The 20,776-nt window shown below is 41.4% G+C and overlaps 1 long non-coding RNA gene across 1 annotated transcript in view; it reads left to right on the forward strand.

Annotated features, from left to right (window-relative positions):
• LOC108349443 (uncharacterized) overlaps nucleotides 1-20,527 on the forward strand; it is an 83,926-nt gene extending 63,399 nt beyond the window's left edge. Inside the window, exons 3-5 of the long non-coding RNA XR_015644807.1 lie at nucleotides 12,084-12,257; nucleotides 19,470-19,546; nucleotides 19,942-20,527. This is a non-coding gene — a long non-coding RNA (uncharacterized LOC108349443). The remainder of the gene's footprint in view (nucleotides 1-12,083; nucleotides 12,258-19,469; nucleotides 19,547-19,941) is intronic.
• The last annotated feature ends 249 nt before the right edge of the window (nucleotides 20,528-20,776 follow it).

Genomic DNA, 20,776 nt, shown 5'->3' on the forward strand with positions numbered 1-20,776 from the left:
TTTATTTTGAGACAGGCTTTTTTTCTCTCTCTATAAAAGACTTGGCTGTCCTGGCACTTGTTCTGTAGACCAGGCTGGTCCCAAACTCAGAGAGAACCGCTTGCCTCTCAAATGCTGGGATCATGTGTCACCACTGCTTATTTCAATTGTTTAATACGAAATTTTCAGAAACATTATTTTTCTTCTTCCAACTGCTCCCAGATCTACTTCTGCCCTAATGACCAAACTTCATATTTTTTCTCTCTCTTAAAACAAAGAAATAAAACACAAAACATAAAAGGACATACACACTATCATACACACACTATCACACACACACTATCACACATACACACTATCGTACACACACACACACACACATATACACACCAGACTGCAGATACATATATACATACATACCACACACAGAACACCATACCCCACACAACTCTCAACACCCACTCTCATACCTACACATACACTCAACAACACATATACACACACACACACATACATCACACACATCGCATACACACCACATCATACACACCCACACACCTCACATGCACACCAGACCCCCCAACACACATCGCATACACAAAACACACACACACACACACACACACACACACACACACACACACTCACACAGCCCAAACCAAATTAATCCACAGAATGTGTTTTTGGTTGGCCAACCATACCTGAACATGAGGCCTGCCCCGGAGTGTGATTGTTATATCCAGTGTCGCTCCCTTGAGGAAAACAGATTGCCCCCTCCGAGCAGCCATTAATAGCAAATGGCTTCTGGGTTAGGAGTGGGATTTTGTGCCTATTTCTTCTTTTCTGTGCCAAAACTTTTGTCTTAAACTTGTGAGATCGTGTGCATGCTGTCAAAGTGTTTGAATTCATGAGTGTATCTGCCCTGCTGTGTCTGGAAAGTACTGTTTCTCAGGACCCCACCTCAAGCTCTTACAGTCTTTCTCTTGCCTTTTCATACATTGCCCGAGCCTTGAGAGGAGCAGTGTGGTAGAGACATCCCACTCAGGGCTAATGCTCTTTCACTCTCTGCATGCTCTGGCCCTCTGCATTCACTCCCACCAACCGCAACTGAGGGATGTACTTACCCGTGACTATAGCAATATTCTGCTAAATGAACAAACTCTGAAATAACAAAGTAACAAACTCTGAAAGAGACTATACTTACCTATTTTCTTTTCACTTTTTCATTTCTGTATTGTATAGGTGAAAAAATTTTCATACTTAGTCTGCCTTTGTACTTGGAAGTAAGTTACTAATATTTCTCCGGAGAATCATTGTTGATTTGGTTATGCTCTTAATATGTAGAGAGATGTGAGCAATGCATTTTTATTTAATTACTTTTAATTGAAAAAACATTTTAAATACAATTTATTCTTATCATACTTCTGCCCCACTCCAGTTCCTGTCATGTGCTTAGCACCCACCCTTCCCCAGGCCCTTCCTTCTCTCCAGTTCCTGTCACGTGCTCAGTGCACTCCCCACCCAGCTTCCTTCATGCCCTTTCGCTCTCTTTAGGAAACAACCTCACCCTCCCAACATTGTAAGAAACTAACTTTCTGACACAAAACTGCAGCAATGCCCACAAAAGCACCAAATCAGAAACCATCACACAGAAGCAAAAGACCAGCAAGAGCAAAAACAGGCCCCAAACTAGCAACGGGAGACAAAAGTCTACAAAAACACCACTTTGTTTGGTGTTGGCCGTCTGCCATTGAGCACAGGACTTCCCCTGAAGTGTGATTAATATACTCAAAAGAAACTCCACAGGAGAAAACTAGTTTTTCTTCCCAAGACATTGTGAGTTGGAGACAGCTTCCTGGTCGGAGGTAGAAACCCATGTCTGCTTCCTTGTATCAGTGCCGGGAGCCTACCTTCTTGAACGTGTGCTGGCCCTGTGTGTGCTGCCACTGTCTCTGTGAGTTTTTATGTACACCAGTCCTACTGTGTCTCAAAGACACTGCTTCTCTCTTGTTATCCACCCCAGTGGCTCTTATAATTTCTCTGCTTCCTCTTCCTGACAGTTCCTTGAGTTCTGGTTGGGGCATGATTTAATAAAGACATCCCATTTAGAACTGAGGGTTCCAAACATCTCTCACTCTGCACATTGTCCCACTGTGGGTCTCTGCTAATTTCCAGCTACTGTAAGAGAAGTCATGCATTTTTTTAATGGTTTTTGGGTCAGGTTACTAAATAAAATAAAATAGATGATTAAGATGAGAAAAGTTAAAAGTAAAGTCTTATATAACTTTCAAAATGTATGGGGAACTTTCAGTGTAGTTATTCCAGAAAGTGTGTCCTCATATCGCAAATCACATCTGTAGTGGACCATTGTGGTTCTGGTCTGTTAGTGTGGGTCAATCTGCAGCGACTGTCGGCTATGTGTATAAACTATCCTGTAATCCCCTAGCAGTCAGCCAAGCAGAAAGTCCCTGAGATGTCTCTGGCCCTCTGAAATCTCTGCTATTAGGCTCCATCTGGCCTGGGGAAATATGTCTAGTTTATTACTATCCCATCTTGACACAGCAGAAATGAGGTAATCTCTACTTTTTCTACCAAGATTTTTCCATGATGTCTTCCACAAACAATTTTTTAAGCGTCCAGCTTGCGGCACATACTGAGAGGCTACATACACTCTTTTCCTCGGGTACCTTTTATAAGCTAAAACCATGCCAAAATGGAAGGAAGTCTGTAAAGTTGCTAGTTTTCTTTCAAACATTACTGAGAAGTGGGCATATCCTCCTGACTTTTTTTATGGTAGCCGCTGAGAGGTAAGTCAATTACATTTATTATGAATTCTTACCGATAAGTGGTGAAAACAGAGCAGGTTCTCATTTTTATTTTTGTTTTTATTTGCTGCAAATATTTGGATCAAAATATTAATTTTGGAACAATTATTCACTTATATATTCATGGAACCTTTTTGAATGTATTGGAAGGAAATGTGTAGCTCCCTCACAAGAGCACACTGTGAATATTCAACAGACATTTAAAAAGTCCACTTATGCTTTGAGATGGATGGAGAAATCAGTGTGTTTAAAAATACTTCAAAAACATTGTTGTTTTGTTTTTCAAGACAGGGTTTCTCTGTGTAGCCCTGGCTGACCTGGAACTCAATAGGTAGATCAGGCTGGCCTTAAACTCACAGAGATTCCCCTGCCTCCTGAGTGCTCAAATTAAAGATGTGAGCCATCACCACCTGGCTTAATTTTTAAATATTTTTACACACTATATCTTGAGCATATTCTTTTCCCTCTTCCAACTCCTCCCACATCCCTTCCAATGTTACCCAACTTCATGTTCTTTTTCTCTTGAAACAACAAAACAAAATTAAATGCGCGCACACACACACACACATACACACACACACACAAAACCAGCAAGCACACAGCAGAAACTGTTCATAATCATGACAACTGCTCCTGGGTCCTGCCCAGTGCTGTGGTTATTATCTCCCCTGCCAATCTCTTGAAGAAAATGGATTTTCCCTCTCCTAACCATGATCATTTTCAAATAGCTTCTTGGTTAGAGGTGTTTGTGTTTATTTTCCTCTTCTCTGTGTTGGATTTTTGACCTGGCACGGATGTGGGCAGGTCTGATGCCTCTGTGGTTCATGTGTGTATCAGTCCTGTTATGTCACGGAATTGTTATTGTCTTGGAGTCATCCACTACCTTTGCTTCTTACAGTCTTTCTACCTTGACTTCTGTAAGATCCCCAAGCCTTGCTTGAGAAAGTTCTTCACTCTCCACACATTGTCCAGTTGTGGGTTTCTGTGTCTATTAGCAGCTATGACAAGAAGAAGCTTTTCTGATGGGGGCTGCATGATGAGCTGATGTATACGTATAACACTACGCCATTAGGAGTCAATTTATATGCTATATTCATTTCGCATAATAATAGCAACATGTTTTCCCCTAGGACTCATGACCTATCTAGTTCTAAGTTCTTGTCTTCATTAACAATTTCAGCTATAGGTTCAATTTTATGGAGCTGGCCTTAAATTAAAAAAGAAATGTTTGTTACTGCCATAACGTTTGTGCCACTATTTTACCCGTGTGTGTGTGTGTGTGTGTGTGTGTGTGTGTGTGTGTGTGTGTGTGTGTGTTGTAGGCCGGTCACTATCGTATGGTTGGGTGAGCTTGTGATTATCCCCCACCCTGGTAGCCTGCATAGTACATTCCAGAACTATGAACGCTAACCAGTAGAGGTGAAGCTTCTAGTTGAGCACCAGCTCAGTATCTTGACATTCAATGACATCTGAATGTGGAATTTTCAGTAACAGAGTCTTACTCTCAGGGTGTGGAGGGCAGTCAATAACATCGGTTGTAGTCCATAATATTTGGGGGTGAGACTAAGACCCTTTTAAGCAACGACTCAAAACCTATTTCGGGATTTTATTTGGTTGTATGTGATATCTATATGGGCTGTTTCTCTCCTATTACATGGCCACTGCACGTACATTTCTTTTATAAGTACATAGTTTAGGAAGCTGCTACAGTGGCTTTCATATTGCCTTTCAAAAGTCCTTTAGCTTAGTTGTCCCTCATGGTATTCTTTCCTCTACTCTGGGCTTCCTTTCCTCTTCTCATTTAATTTAAAAATGACCATATGACCAAACTCTGAAATCATTTATTGTGTGTAACTGGAAGGTCTATGTAGAGGAGATCTGCATGGCTGTTTTATCAAACCTGCTCTCTTGGAGATCTGAACCTTTGGTTTGATGTTAGAGAACTATGTTGGCCAGCAGCCTGGTCAGAACCATTCAGTGCAACTCCAGTCAAGTAACACACGCCATGGTTGCTGTTTTCAGTTTCTGTGTTGCAAGGAGACAGCTGAATGCAAATATATATATATATATATTCAGCCTTTTGATTTTAGCTTTATGGCAACTTCCAGTAATATTTCTTCCCTCCGCATTGCTTAGTTTTTAACCCAACAAGATAGCAAAAAGAAATAAGAAAAAGACTAACTCTTCCCCTCTACCATCTCTGTGTGTGCACATGTGTGTGTGTGCATGTGTGTATGTGTATGTGCATGTGCATTTGTGTTTGAATATGTGCATGTGCATGTGTGTGTGTGTGTGTGTGTGTGTGGTGTTTGATATGTAAGTGCAGGTATGTATATCACTGTGCACCTGTGGACATAGAGCACAGGTTCAGCTGTCAATCCTTGCCTTCTGCCTTGTTTGAGACAGGGTCTCTTTGTTGTTTTTGCCGCTGGGTATAGGAGCTTTTGGGAGCTGCCTTGTCTCCACTCAGTATCTCACCACATGAGTACTTGGACTGCCCATGTGTATTGGCATGACAGGGTGGACATGGTTCTGGAATCCTCATGTTTGTACACCTCAGGCCCCCATTCTTGCACAGAAGGCTCTTGGTCCAACTTAGCCACCTCTGCAGCACACAAAATTATTTCCTGTCCATAATTTATCTCTCTAAGACAATAAAAAAGCTTGTTTTTCCTGGGACTTGTTTTCCCTGCTTCTTAGCTGCTCTCATTGGCTGCAGAGCAGCCCCGTTACCTCCTTGTCACGCATCACCAGGTTCTCCAGTTGATTAACAGATATGAGGGGGTGCTTTGTTCATGTGGGACATCTGATATTTTGGGTTCCTTTTTCATTCAATTTCACTTTAGCTATGAAAAGATCACTCATTTTCAGAAACCAGTTTTTATCTCTCAGGCTTTGGAAAAGACTTTGCACCCTTGTCTCAAATAGAGAGCAGTTTTTCCCCCTCCCAAAGAGTATCTAAGATTTTTTCAAATGTAGAGAATTTTAACAATATTCTTTGAAAAGTTTCCAACATGGACTTTCACGACTATCGTCCTATCTTCTGCATTTTCATGTTGAGTCAAAAATTGTAGGAAAGCTTTGTGGCATGGATTCATTGCATGTCTGTGCTCTTATTGACATTGGGTTCCCAGTGGCTTGTGCTGGGCAATCATAGCGTTGACTTTGAAATGTTTAAAGCTTCCTTTATAGATGATATGGCCCTATCTTCTTCAGGCCCTCACATGGTCTAGGATCTAGTATGTGACCCTGTTAGCTCAGAGTCTCCACTGTCACTTTATCCACCAGTCTTCTTGAAATGGAGCATGGAGCTGGTGTTTCTGGCTGTTCTTTTTCTTTGATGCCTGGGCATTAGGCTCCTTGGTCAAAAGCTTCCACAAATGCCAACAGCGTAGCTACTGCATCACTGTCTTTGATCCTTGATCATTTGTACGCTGCCTTTTCTATTTCTCCTTCGTTCTCCTTTTGAGGGTGGAGAAACCGAGAAAAGTCCCAGACACCAAAGGAAGATCCAAATAACAATATTTCCAGGCATAGCTCAGGCATGGAGCAGCATGAAGGACAAACACTTGGCTTCCCAGGGCTGCAATTTTCTTTCCCATAATAAAACAGTTGGGTAAGGTTACCCTGCCTCACTAGCCTTATACCTTTTAAACATCAAGGAGGACCTATGATTTCCGGACTTTAGTTTAGGATCCTAGGTCACATGAGTCCTAGTGGCAGGCCACATTGTGTTGCCTCTTATTGGAGCTTTAAGTTTCTAAAATTTCCCAACATCTACCTCTATTACACTCATCAGGGAATAATTTTAATCAAGGAGAAAATTGCAAAAAGAGATAACTTTGATGATAGGCTAAATGCATACGGCACGAGACCGAAAATCAGTATGTGTTCATGGTCTCCTCTCTGATACTCTTCAGGCATGTTTTAAATTAGAATAATATGATATCCTGGGAGAGTTCTGAAATCAAACATTTCTGCAGCAGACAATGATTCATAGAAAATGGAGCAAGTAAAGATATATTTTCATAGTAAAGCACAGATATTCATGTAAAGTAGAATAAACAATAGTAGCAGTTCAGTAATGCTAGGCTTGCTATCCAGGTGGTTCAAACATTTATCTATAGTTTTTTTTTTTTTATATTTTTGGTTTGTGGTAAAAGATTCTGAGTTGTTTAGAAAAATACAATAGTTTTCTCTCACCTATGCTTTTACTTTCAATAGTATAAGCTCTTCTTGGTCTACTGTCATCTAAACGTGTTAAAAGAAGCCCAGAATGAAGGTATATGCTTGCCTTCCCAGTTACTTTAAAGCTAGAAGCAGGAGGATTGCCTGTCCTAGGGGTTCCAGAGCAGACTGAATAACATGAATCGATCCTTTATAAAAAGCACACCAAGATACAGACAAAAAGGCATTATAAAAAAATTTAAAAACAACCAGTGTAACCACTAAAATTGTGCAGTATAGTGAGGAACATGGTTTCATCTTGAGCCATCGACTCCATCCCCCTGGAGTGTGTGCAGCCACTCGTGTAGGATTTCTACTGCCCACTTGAGAGTCACTCAGTAGTCACTCTTGGGGATGGATGTGCTCCTCTGAAGAGACTAGCTCTAACTTCAGAAACTTATTGGCATCTTAGAATGTGTCCTTTATGGAAATTGCTGTGATTGAAGGACAGACTCTAGAGATCAAAACTAGGCTTATTTATCAGCTATGAATTTTGAAGTATCAGAAAGATGAAAAAATGATCGTGAAGTGTACCCTTTGGTTTTATGAACCAATCTCATGCTTTCAAGTGAATTCAACATGGCTGATGTTGCAGCTTGAAATACCCACCAGGGTCTCATGGATTGGGACATTGGGTGAACAGTTGCTGGCTGTTTGAAGAGGCCATGGAAACTCTAGTAGGGGCAACTTTACTGGAGAATATACATCATCAGCATGGGGGCTGGGCTTTGAGAGTTTGTAGTCTTGCCTTCCTCCCTGCTTACACTCAGTCTCTGCTTCCCATGTGCAGATGAGTTGTTATCTCAGCATATTTCTGTGGTCTACTGAAGTTATGTCTCCCCACCAGTATAACCTCTTCCTCTACCATGAACTAGGAACCCAAACAGGCTCTTTATGTTAGCTGTTGATCATGGCATTTCATCACGGCAACAAAAACACAACGAACACAGATGGCATTCTTTGATTGCTGCACCCTCCAGGACTGATTTTTCTCATTTGTGATCCCATCATACGCTAAAGTATTCTTTTCTTTAATAATAAGCATAGTTGAATTCCTACTGGGTAGAATCAGGTAATTTGAGATGTAAGAGCAAGTCAGTCCTTATTAAACCGATCAGTAAAGAGAGCAAGAGAGGGTTGGGGATTTAGCTCAGTGGTAGAGTGCTTGCCTAGCAAGTGCAAGGCCCTGGGTTCGGTCCCCAGCTCCGAAAAAAAAAAAAAAGAAAAAAAAAGAGAGCAAGAGGAATCACACAAATGTTTGTGTATTAATAGGGTAATACAATCTCTCTGCTGTTTAGGATGTTTCCTAAGAATACGTTTTCAGATGTCACTTGGTAGCATGATGCTGGTCAAAAGAGGAGGGTAGGGAAATAATTGTGTTCCAGGAAATGGGCGGATATGGTGGCTAGTTGGAAAAACTCCATTCAGTGAGTCCAAGGAAGTTAGAGGTAGAGAGTGGAGTCCTTGAGAAGAACAGTAACTTGAGAGGTAGGTGAGGGGTCAGGTGGTAGAACACCAGATTTCTCCTGTTAGAACTGGAACTTCTTTGTTGCTATCTTAGCCTTTCTAAAATGTGAGCAGTTCTTTGGGTTGGGATCATCTTCAATTCTTCGTATTTCAGGGATCATCACAGTGACAGGCATATCATGTAGGGGGGGGGGGAGAGAATGAAGGAAGAAAGGACAGAAATGAATTGAAAAAGGATTCCCTCCGTGTAATACATGAATACTAGAGACAGATCAACCACTTGAACAGACATTGCTCAATGAAAGCACTTAAAAATCTGGTCTCAAATACAACTGTAATGTATGCTGTGGACACAAATAAGAAGCTTTGCCCCTTGGAACCCCAATGTTCTCTTCTGCAAAATCGCGTAGTTGAACTTTTCTCTGTACCGGAACTTCAACTGTCTTATAAAAGGGCCATTGAATGAGTACAGTGGAGAGTTGTCATTCGCAGCACAGGTGGTTAAAATGGTAATGCGATTTTGGGGTTGCTGCATCACTAGGGGACTATATCGTGGAGGTGCGTGACTCCATACAGAATCGAAACTTTTCAATTCATCTTTGATTAAATATTCACCCCACTCTAACAATTTAGTTTGAAGTGCTATTCTCCTTCAAATTTACATTCAGTGGTGCCCTCAACATTTCTCAAATTACTAGTGTCAGTTAAGACAAGGACAAAACAAGGATGTTAAAAATATATCAGGTCTCCGTGACATTACCACAGAGACCAAATATCTTGCTTGCCAGCGAGGCTTTCTTTTTAGGAAGGAAAATTTATATGCGGCTCTCCTTTCAAGTATGTTCAAAATGAGTCTGAGGAAATAGAGCAATGGAAATGGTTATCAGATATTGGTTCTAACTCACTTATTTACAAAACACCTTGGTAAATGAAGGAAACATGAAGAGGGGCCCTTGGAACCCATTCTTAGTCTTCAAACAAACATGAAAGTTGCTTTAGACTCTACTTTGGTCCGTGAAGATTTAACCTCTTTTCCTGTTATGTTGGGCGAGTGTTTTCAGGCAAAGTGAACGTTGGGAGGCTTAGAATGTGAAGAGTTTTGGGGCAGTCTACTCAGAAGGAGACTGAGCAGCCAATAGTAGTTGTAGCACTTGGAGGTCAACCTCATGGGCCAATGGAATGAGTGGGCTTGATCATAACTTCTTTGAATTGGGTTTTCTATAATGAAAAAGCCAGAGAGGAAGCCACACTGATGTCATGTAGGGCCACACAAACATCTAGATTTTGTGGTGTCAGCAAACAGACAGCCATGAAGGCAAGCACAGAGAAACTGAAGTTCACTGGTCTATACAATGGCATGAATGAATGACTCAACTGTGTGGGCCAAGTGGATCCTCAGAGCCACTCTGGTCATTATTTTTTTTTTTTCTGTAAGATGAATGAGTTAAACCACATAAAGCTCAGGGCCTTGTAATAAAAATTGCAATTGCATGTTTGATTCTAAGCTAAAATACAGAATTCAAATTCATTCACATGAAAAATGTTTATGCCTTTTTCTAATTACAGGAAAACCTCTCAGTTACAGCCAACAGAAATAATATAGCTTCTAAATCATTAATCATCTGACTTCTCACTTTAGGGAAATCTTAGATGACTTAGTTTTTCTTCACCATTGAGTGTGTGTTAAACTGCACAGCCAGATATAAATCACTCTAACTGCAGACACACTTGACTGTTTCCCTTGTGTGTGTACATGTGTAGGTGTTCCTGTATGTTAGTGTGTGTGTGTGTATGTATGTGTGTGTGTATTTGTGTGTACATGTATGTGTGTACATGTATGTGTGTGTGTGTGTAGGTGTTCCTGTATGTTAGTGTGTATGTGTGTATGTATGTGTGTGTATTTGTGTGTACATGTATGTGTGTACATGTATGTGTGTGTGTAGGTGTTCCTGTATATTAGTGTGTGTGTGTGTGTGTACATGTATGTGTGTGTGTGTGTAGGTGTTCCTGTATGTTAGTGTGTATGTGTGTATGTATGTGTGTGTGTATTTGTGTGTACATGTATGTGTGTACATGTATGTGTGTGTGTGTGTAGGTGTTCCTGTATGTTAGTGTGTGTGTGTGTATGTATGTGTGTGTGTATTTGTGTGTACATGTATGTGTGTACATGTATGTGTGTGTGTGTAGGTGTTCCTGTATGTTAGTGTGTGTGTGTATGTATGTGTGTGTATTTGTGTGTACATGTATGTGTGTACATGTATGTGTGTGTGTGTGTGTAGGTGTTCCTGTATATTAGTGTGTGTGTGTGTGTGTACATGTATGTGTGTGTGTGTGTAGGTGTTCCTGTATGTTAGTGTGTATGTGTGTATGTATGTGTGTGTGTATTTGTGTGTACATGTATGTGTGTACATGTATGTGTGTGTGTGTGTAGGTGTTCCTGTATGTTAGTGTGTGTGTGTACATGTATGTGTGTGTGTGTGTAGGTGTTCCTGTATATTAGTGTGTGTATTTGTGTGTGTGTGTGTGTGTGTGTGTGTGTGTGTGTGTGTGCGCATGCACACAATCAACCCTCCATATTTCTGGACTCCAAATATATCGATACAACCAACTACAGATCAAAAATATTCAGAAAAATGCATCTGTATAACATATACAGCCATTCTTCCCTTCCATCACCTTGAAATGATATGGTGTAACAACCACTTAGTTCTACTGTGTTCTGTAAGCAATCTAGACCCGAATTAAAGTATTCAGAAGAACATACATACACTGTGTTATATGAGGACTTTGGTAGCAGAGGTGGGTCCTGAAATTAAACTAGTTCCTCATGGACAGATACCAGAGAATGATTATACACACTCTCTCTCTCTCTCTCTCTCTCTCTCTCTCTCTCTCTCTCTCTCACACACACACACACACACACAAAGTATATAAATGTGCATTTATATTTATATATTTATATTTAGCTAATTATTTGGATCAAATAATCATTTATGGCAATTGGTGGTTTAAGCAGTAATGTTTTCAGTTACTCTAATGCATAGAAATGCTGCATGTTTACCAAGTTTGTGTAACTTGAGGTTTCCAGAAAATTCTATCCAGGAGTGAGGAATCACTCAGAGTAAGCACCTGTTTGTCTTGTTAATTTGTAACTTAAAACACTTTGTCTGACTCAACTCAAAAGAAGCCTCCAGTCTGAAATGATCAGTCACCCTAAATTAACATTGTGATCACTGCTGGCATGACCCTCTGTATAGCATTGTGCCCTCTATGCTGAATGTTCTGAATTATTCTCTAAGGGAGAAAATAGAGGATACTTTCTTATTCAAGAAATAGACTCTAAGTAAAAAAAATGTATCCTTCCTTCTAAGAAAAAGGCAGTGCACAACCAAAATTTGTGACTTTAAAACATTTAGTCCCTACTGATAGGGCTTTTATTGAAGTACATGAAAATATGAATACAGAAAATTATTCATGTAAAAATAAAAAGAGCCAAACTGCAGAGAAGAAACAGGTGGAATTTGTTGTTTTTCCTGCTTGGATGATTTTCCAAAGCTTCAGATCAAACATTGACCTTTCACCCAGGTGAACGACAGTGTAGTGAGAAAACTCTCTTCCCTGTTGGAAGGACATAGGCGGTGGAAGCCTGTCCCTGGACGGCTGCTGAGCTGAGTGGTGACTATGAGCAATTGCCATCTGACAGTTATTCTGTGGCTTAAGGAAAATGGCTGTGGTCACGCTCCGATTCCTGCTGGACAGGTATGTGCATCATAGGAAACCACCACTAAATCTGGCACCTCGATGATCTGTTATTGGCAGCAGGGAGCAAAGGCCTGAATCAGCACTCAGATGTGAGGGCTCTGACCATTCAACCTGGTCACTCCAGGTCAGGCTGGGAGAGGCATGAGTGCAGTGCTTAAAACTGGAACCTTTAAGGAGTTGATGCCTGATGCTATTTGACAGTCTGTGAATAAAATGGTTATTCAGATTCGAGGGTTTTCTATCTGGCTTAGTTTTATGGGCCTGATTTAACAACAGAAAGGAAATACCTCTTTTATTTTGAATATGATCATTTATCAGCCTATTAAAAATACAAGCAGTCATTCCAGGCCTGGTAGCATGTAACAGTGTAGCAGACACCTCAGACATGGCAGTAAGCAACACTGTAGCAGACACTTCCGGCATGGCAGTACTCAAGAGTGTAGCAGACACTTCAGGCATGGCAGTACTCAAGAGTGTAGCAGACACTTCGGGCATGTATGTAACAGTGTATCCAATAGCTTCAGGTTGCGGCAATCAGTCCCGGTGATGAGAAATTTCCTATTTTTACAGAATGACAAACTGATGTGTTGATGAAGAAAACCAAGAGTCCCAGTTGAATGTCGTTCTGCACCGAGACTGAGCATAGCTTTTAGTGAGTGAGCAGGTTACTGCTGGCCATTCAAGGGCAGCAGAGGCAACATGGTTCTACTCAGACAGCAGAATAACCAGGCTTTATTTACCTTAAATCCGAGGGTCCAGTAGTGCCAGCGCCCACTGCACAGATAGACAAACAGATCATTCATCCAGTAGTAGCTGTGTTTCCCTAACTTTTTCATATCTGCCTACTTTTACTTAACATGCAGTATAATAGATCCCCAAATTGTGGGAGCACGGTAGTGGATCAAAGGAACTCTAAGAGCAGTGGTACGAATATGTCAACAGTAGGATTTAACTGGCTCAAGAGGCTCCTCGGCCATTAAGCTGGGAAACTGAGGGGCTCTGGGGGCCCCCATAGCATTGTAGTTAGGACTGACCTCAGTAGCTTGGGCACAACTCCTGGTGGCCAATAAATGAGGTAAATTTAATAGCAGACTTTGAGGTGAACTAATGTTTTATTCTTCAGCCAACCAAGGCTGTAAGCACGGCTGGTCATGAGGAGCAGAGGGGAATATTTAGGAGTGTGGAGAGGCAGGCAAAGTGCTCATAAAGAACTTCAAAATGCTTATAAATGTGGTCGCGAAAAGACAAAGCATTGGAAGCAAAAGCAGATTTTCCAGAACAAATCTCTGAGATTCAGATGTATGTGTATATATGTCTATATGCACACACACACACACACACACACACACACACACACACACACACACACACACATTTCCTGGTTGAACTATATTGATACAACCACTTTTTGCCAGAAACACAGGCAAAGAAACTTCTTTTTCTCCTTTAGGGAATATTGACTTTTCTTTTTCCTATGGCTGTTTCTTTTTAAAGTTGCATGGAGCAGCTGTAGTTACTGTAATTATACCAACCCAAAGCCTGGAAATGCAGGAGTCTGGAAATCACTTAGTATCACCACACAGAATGGCCTACTTCAGCCATGTTAGTCACTGGGAATACACAATTTTTCTCTACCACATCTTTGCTTGCTTTAGATAGTAATATATCATCTCAATTGATGTCATTCAAATTTAAATGCAACTATGTGAATTTATTATGAATAAGATACACTTTTAAAAGCTGAGTTTTGGTATAGTTACAGAACAAAAGGGAAAGAATATAAGTGTAAGCACAATAAGAGATTTGTGGGGTTGCCAAAAGTAAAATGTAATAGATATCAAACCACCATGATTGAAATAGTTTTATTTCTGTAGATTCACAATAATTAAAATACATTCAGCTTTCATTCCATAACAAAGACTTATTCCCGTTTCTTTTATCTGACTTCTGAGTTTAAAAGTTTTCTTTGTAAATGATTCTTGTAAATGAAGAAAAATGGGTTTTTTAAAAAAGGCTCAGGAAAAATTGAATACTGTCTCATTAGTACTCATGACTACTGTTTTTAGGAAAAGCTAGCATGTGCTGTTCAATATTTCTAGAAATTCTAAGCTCACCCACATACGAAGGAAGCCTTTGCCTTGCACTAATATTTGGATACTTCCTGGATTTTCTCATATTGTTGAAAATAGCAGTCTGTCTGCTGTTGGGTGAATCCTTCAGTTTTGTGTGTTCTGCTTTTAAACATCGATGCCCATGACAGAAGCTTGGCCCTGATGATACAACTTCCTTGTAAAATGACCGTATTCACTTCACCCTTTAAGATGCAGTGGACCAGGGTTGGGGATTTAGCTCAGTGGTAGAGCGCTTGCCTAACAAGCACAAGGCCCTGGGTTCGGTCCTCAGCTGCAAAAAAAAAAAAAAAAGATGCAGTGGACTGGAAGCTACAAGACAACATGAAGAAGCTCCTGCAGGAATTTTCCCATTAAGTAAATAACACCCCAGACATTCTGGTCTCCACAGCATCCATTCTTCAAGGGTCACAAGGTTCCAATAGATGTAACAGCTATTGACACCACCAGGGGGTGCCAAAGGACAGCACCTGTTTACAGTTTTGTCTAATGGCCCCAGAGAAAGTAGAAATAGAATTACCGCCCCCCACCCCAAGCTAGACAATTACTACATAAACCCATTGCCCCCCTGTGGAATATCTTTGTGTAGTACTGGGATGCTACAAGAGCCGTCGATCACTGCAGATAAATAGGAGCACTCTTTTCCCAATGAGTCTACGGATACAGAAACCGGGGAGGACTTGATAAAACTTGCGCAGGGTGAGCTGTGGTAGAATATGTACCAGAGCTGAGGTCTACAGATCTTTTTTGTTCTCCAGAGTATTTTCACCTTTGCCATGGTCCCCTCTCCCCAAACCCCAGTAAACGAGCTAGGAGAGAAGGCCACTCCTGGCATCCATTCAAGCCGAGGTCCTTTTCAACACCTTGCTGGATAGAAAACAGTCTCCCGTGGGTCCCCGGGTTTTAGAGAATAGCTATGGAGAACTTGTCTTTCTGCCTCCTTCCTTCATGCAAATTATTGCAGAACCCAACAGGACGCACTCCAAGGACTTTGTGTCCTGTTTAGGAAAACCACATTCCCATTGGAGTGTTTCTAACTCTCCCCAATTTTAATCTTCATCTCCCAAGAGCACCAGCTGCGGGGGCTTTCTTACTTCCACAGTTATGACTCTGTTGGCCTTCTGTCAAAATTAACAAAACCTCTCATGCCAAAAAACACATTTCAAGCTAATATTTTAAAATATATTAAAATTGTCTGTGGTATAGTACACGCTAAAGTTCCACTCCAAAGAATGCAGATCTGAAGTCTTCAGGTAAAACACATATTCCCCCTATAAGACATAGAGCCTGCCTATAGATGACAAGCTGACTTTAGGCTCCCGTTATGTATCTAGGCGAAAGGACATAGCACAACATAAATTAGAACTAGAAGCATAACGGCAGCATTTAGAGCACCCATCGATTTTAACGTGCCTGGTCTAGAGAGCAACTTGAATGAATCCATCCCCTGCTATTCTGACAGCTGTTCTGCCATGACCAGAGGAGGGTTAATGAGGTTACAGCTGTCAGGCTTAATCAAAAGATACAAATATGAACAAGGAATTGGGTAGCTGGTTTCAGTTAATTTGTGCAAACGTACAGATTGGGTGGGCCATATTTACACTGGTGACTCAAAACAAGCTCTCAGGACTTGAGCCAAAGATGACCTCACCGGTTCTCAGCTCCACTCTGGGGAGATAAGACTCAAATTAGAGAAATGGGAGACGGAGCCTCACAGAGTTCCCCATGAAAAGCCCGTTTGTATACAGCACATTTTCGTCTTCATCGAGTATCTCGTTGGATTTCCAAGACTGGAGCCTAGTCATTCCGGAAAACCTCTCCTAACTGTTCTGGGGATGTGGCTTGGGAGTCCTGGGCCTTGTATTCTTGCCATGGGACTTTATGTAAGAGCCACCCCCGTCCCCCACCCCCCACCCCCGCCCGCATCTGTGCACTCATGAGAGCATCCAGAGTGTGCGCCAGGATTGCCGCGCACCCATTCTGTTATGAAAACATCGTTCTATTAATATAAATGCACGCTGCATTTGCCAGGGCTAACGAGAACAGGTGCAAAGTCTTCAGATGCTTGTTCATACTGAGAAATGAAAAGAGTGTACAAACAGTTTTCCCTTGCTGTGGCACCGTGGGTGTCAATGTAACGTTCATCTCTGCTGCATTCCTTGATGTTCATGGAAGGTAGCCCGGGAAACTCGATCCGGCTGGCTGGTAGGGCAGAGAGGGGAGGAGGAAGAGGGAGATGGTGATGACATGGTCTCTAGGATTCTGTTTATGCAAATACTGTCCTCTTGATCTGGGGTTCACATGGTACAGAGCGTATTCTGTCCTTTCTCCTGCTGAGAGTGGGTGGGTACGGACAGCAGAAATATTCTGCTGATTTGGGATGTGGAAAACAGTTTAACGGCACCCGATATTTCAGAGCTTTGTCTTTGTCTTTTTTTTTTTATCTTATCCATGTGACCACCCTGGTGTTGCTCATAGTTTCAAATTCACTTTGTAGTTTTCCAGGCCAGCGAGAAATGCCTTCTCTGAAAAGCCTAACTGTTCATCTGCCATTGATGGAGGAGCCTTGACAAATGAGTAGGAAGAGCGCTGTGTGTGCGCATGATTTTAAAAGTGTTGGAGCTCACCACCCAAAATGGGAGTCTGTATATATGTGTGCGAGGATGGAGAACATGGATAACATACGTGTTGCCTCTTGGTCCCAGTACTATCTGTTAATCACTATCAACCAGAATCTGAAAATACTACGCGAAAACTTCAGAAAGAAGCGATTTAAACGTTTTAATAGGGTTTACTCCAGCACATTGTTAGAGCATTCTATTTATCATTAACTGGTATTACTAACTGTATCTAATTTATAAATTAAACTTTATAAATAGTTATGTAATATGGTAGCTTGGATGAGAATGGCCCTCATGGGCTCATATTATTGACCAAGGTCTCTTCTTGTTAAACTGCCCAGAGAAGGATTTGGACTTGTGACCTTGTTGAAGGATGTGTGCTCTTGTTAGACTTGTTCCCTGTACACACATGAGTATATATGTACATTGTGTGTGTGTACTGTGCACATATATGTAAGCACACATTGATAGGAATTTTGGATATTAATTGCCAATGTCTTTACAGTAGTCTCCAAGATGGATTCTTACCCCTAGAATACACACACACTACATTCTTTCACACTGAGTGTGGGTGGGTGCGAGCTATAACTATGGTGGAATGTTATGCTGTATTTTTTTTTTTTTTTGGTTCTTTTTTTCGGAGCTGGGGACCAAACCCAGGGCCTTGTGCTTCCTAGGTAAGCGCTCTACCACTGAGCTAAATCCCCAGCCCCAGTTATGCTGTATTCTTAAAGGCGAATGAATTCTACCGAAGATGGGATCAACCCCCCTCTCTGATTAGTTGACTTCAAGTTAATCAAAAGGGAAATTATTCAAATTACGTGGACCCTATAGAAGCAGGGCTTCCCTGAAATCATGGAGTTTCTCTGGATATGGTTGAAACAGACAAGCTGTGAGAGGCCCTCAGCTGGGCCTCAGGAAGGAAACAAGAATCCCAGTGTGAGAGAAGCAGGGGTTGAATCTTGAGGTTGGCGGAGGAAGTAGAATACCACACGGGGTAGGAGCATATCGATCCTGACGTATTGATTTCTGTCTGTGAGACCGTGTGCAGTGACTTCACTAAAGTGCGTGGGACAGGTGAGCCCCGCATGGGACAGGCAAACCCCATATGGGACAGGCGAGCCCCGCATGGGACAAGCAAGCCCCACATGGGACAGGCGAGCCCCACATGGGACAGGCGAGTCCTGACGCTGGCTGTGATACTTGTTGTTACTTTCATGCAGGGATAGAGCCGACTAATACACTCGTGCTTTGTAAGATGGCATCTAGGGTTTGTACACGAACAAGACTGGCACTCACCAGAGCACACACCCACATTGTGAACGCCACAGGACACAGCAGATTATAAATGGTGGCAGTGGTTATGGCGTCCTTCTTGACAGGCATCTCAGTTTTTTCTCTCGCCTCAATTCAGAGATCCTCTCTAATCTCTCAGGAAAAATGGAAGTTCGGATTGTGATCGAAAGCTTCAGAACACAGCCTGTGTCAACACAACACGTGTGTGTGTGGGGAGGTTGAATAATTTTATTTGTGGGGTTTTCCTTCTAAGGAGGAGCCTGGCTTACTACCAGGTCGAACACTGGTTTTAAAATGGGAGGCACAGGTGCCAGGTTTAGGGGTTTTTGTTGGAGAGAATTTGCGAGGGAAGCAGAGAGCTTGACTGATCCAAAAGCAAAATCACCATAATTCTTGCATGTAACTAATTGCTATTAACTGACTGTGTTCACACCAGCTAAACCTAGCAAAGGAGATATTTTGAAACGATGTTCCTTACTTTACAAATTCTTTCTACTTTGCTAAGAACTGAAATAAATGGCAGAACTTTCAATGCTTTTAAGGCTGCTTTCGTGTGTTGGATATTGTTCTTGGAGATGGGCTCCTGACCTTGAGATTATTTCAAAATTTCTTTGGTGATAGAAAGCTAAGTCTGGATCAGAGGATAAAAAGTTTAGAATCACGAGCCGAGTGTAGTTTCTAGATGGCTTAGGCAATTCCAGTCCTGGGTCTTTGACAGCACGAATCTGGTTCAGGGTTCACCATAAGCTCTTCTGAGATAGTACCCAGGTTAACCAAGAAATCGACCTTCACGTGCTGCTCATAAGATCAGCAAGAAAAGGGTCAAACCACACACGCCCACATACTCCAACAGAGACTCCCGCAGCCCACACAGTGAGTGAGATGGTACAGCAAGCCCGTGACCAGGCTTGCCCTGAATGTCCTTCTGAGCAGAAGCAGAACATAAGATTTTTTCTATGACAAGGAACCATGGATGTCTTCGGCCATGATGCCATCCTGTGAATGACAAATTCAATTTAGTTACTACTGTCCTCAATAGGTATTATAAAACTTTAATAAAAAAGATGAACATATTTTTCATCTGAAATTCTTTTGTGATAAAGCAGCTACGTATGCACAAGTGGATGATTCATGAAAAGTCACAACGAACTTCTTTATTACAGAATAATGCTGAGCACGCAGCCTGGGCCTGACTACGAACAGCTAAACCTGAACCCTGGCCGTGCTTCAGTCAATAAAGGTTTGTTAGAACGCAGTGATGTTCAGTCGATAACGTGGTTTTTATGACTACTCGAAATCCTCAGTGGGTGGAAACCTGTAGCTAAGAAAACATTATTGAGCTGCAAACTCTAATACAAGACATTTTCTTTCACAAAAAAAGGCCAACTGACTGAGTTTGGAAAGACTTCATTTGTTTTTATTATAGAAAACTACAAAAAAAAGTCTCTGTAGGAGGAGACTTCAGACATTTGTAAAGACTTAAGAAGAGAAAATATTTATATTGACCAGTCTGGAAGATGAGTTACTTTAAAAGCAGTAATTACCTGCCACATTCTTATTATCAAATCAACGTCTCAATAAGGATTATCTGTTTTTATTCTCATAATTACTCTATCCAATATTTCTATGTTACAGATGAAAAGGCTGACTCAGACTTAGGAACAGTCACAAAAGGGCTCCATGCTGCATCCGTAAATCTAACCCGGAGTCTAAAAATCCCAGCAGTACCTTCCGGTGGTGTATCCAGATGACAACATAAGAATATCTTGTATACGGAAACTGAAGATCAAGAAATTCTTTCAATTTGGGGGCAATTTCATAATCTAGAATTGAAAATAGATAGTATAAAACCATTCTAGTTATCTTCTATCTCTTAGGAACAAAAGCTGTTCGTTGATTTAGTAAACATTTATTGGCTTGTACCTGTGCCAAGATATCTTGACTCCATAAAAGATTTTCCTTCCCTTCCAACCTAATGGTGTCTACACCCAAACTTTTAAAAATTAACAACAGAGTGGAGGACATTCTTAGCAATGTGATTTACTCTTTGGTCATGAAAGGAGAAACCTTCTGAGGTCAGTCTCATGACTGTGATGGTAAGGTTTGTATGTCCAAGAGACACCATCCAAGCCCAGATGACAGTGGCTGGCCTTTTGTTGTTGGCAGTATAGTTAAATGGGTTTATTTGCCTATAGAAATAAAACAAAAGGCTATTGTTCACAAAAGTTTGGAAAAAGTCTCTGACGGCCAGGAAAATTGAGGATTAGAGAGCATTAAGTATAACGTGTGTGTGTGTGTGTGTGTGTGTGTGTGTGTGTGTGTTTCCTGAATGCATCTATAAACAGTATCCCTGTCCCCCATTGAACAATTGAAAGTATCTGAAGGTTTGCCACAGCTCATGAGACAGCACTGTGGGCGTCTAGAGAGACAAGGCCATTGAGATGCTAGTGAACTTGGCTCAGTACCCAGG

This window comes from Rattus norvegicus, chromosome 1, assembly GCF_021556685.1.
Source record: "Rattus norvegicus strain SHRSP/BbbUtx chromosome 1, alternate assembly SHRSP_T2T, whole genome shotgun sequence".
Lineage (NCBI taxonomy): Eukaryota > Metazoa > Chordata > Mammalia > Rodentia > Muridae > Rattus > Rattus norvegicus.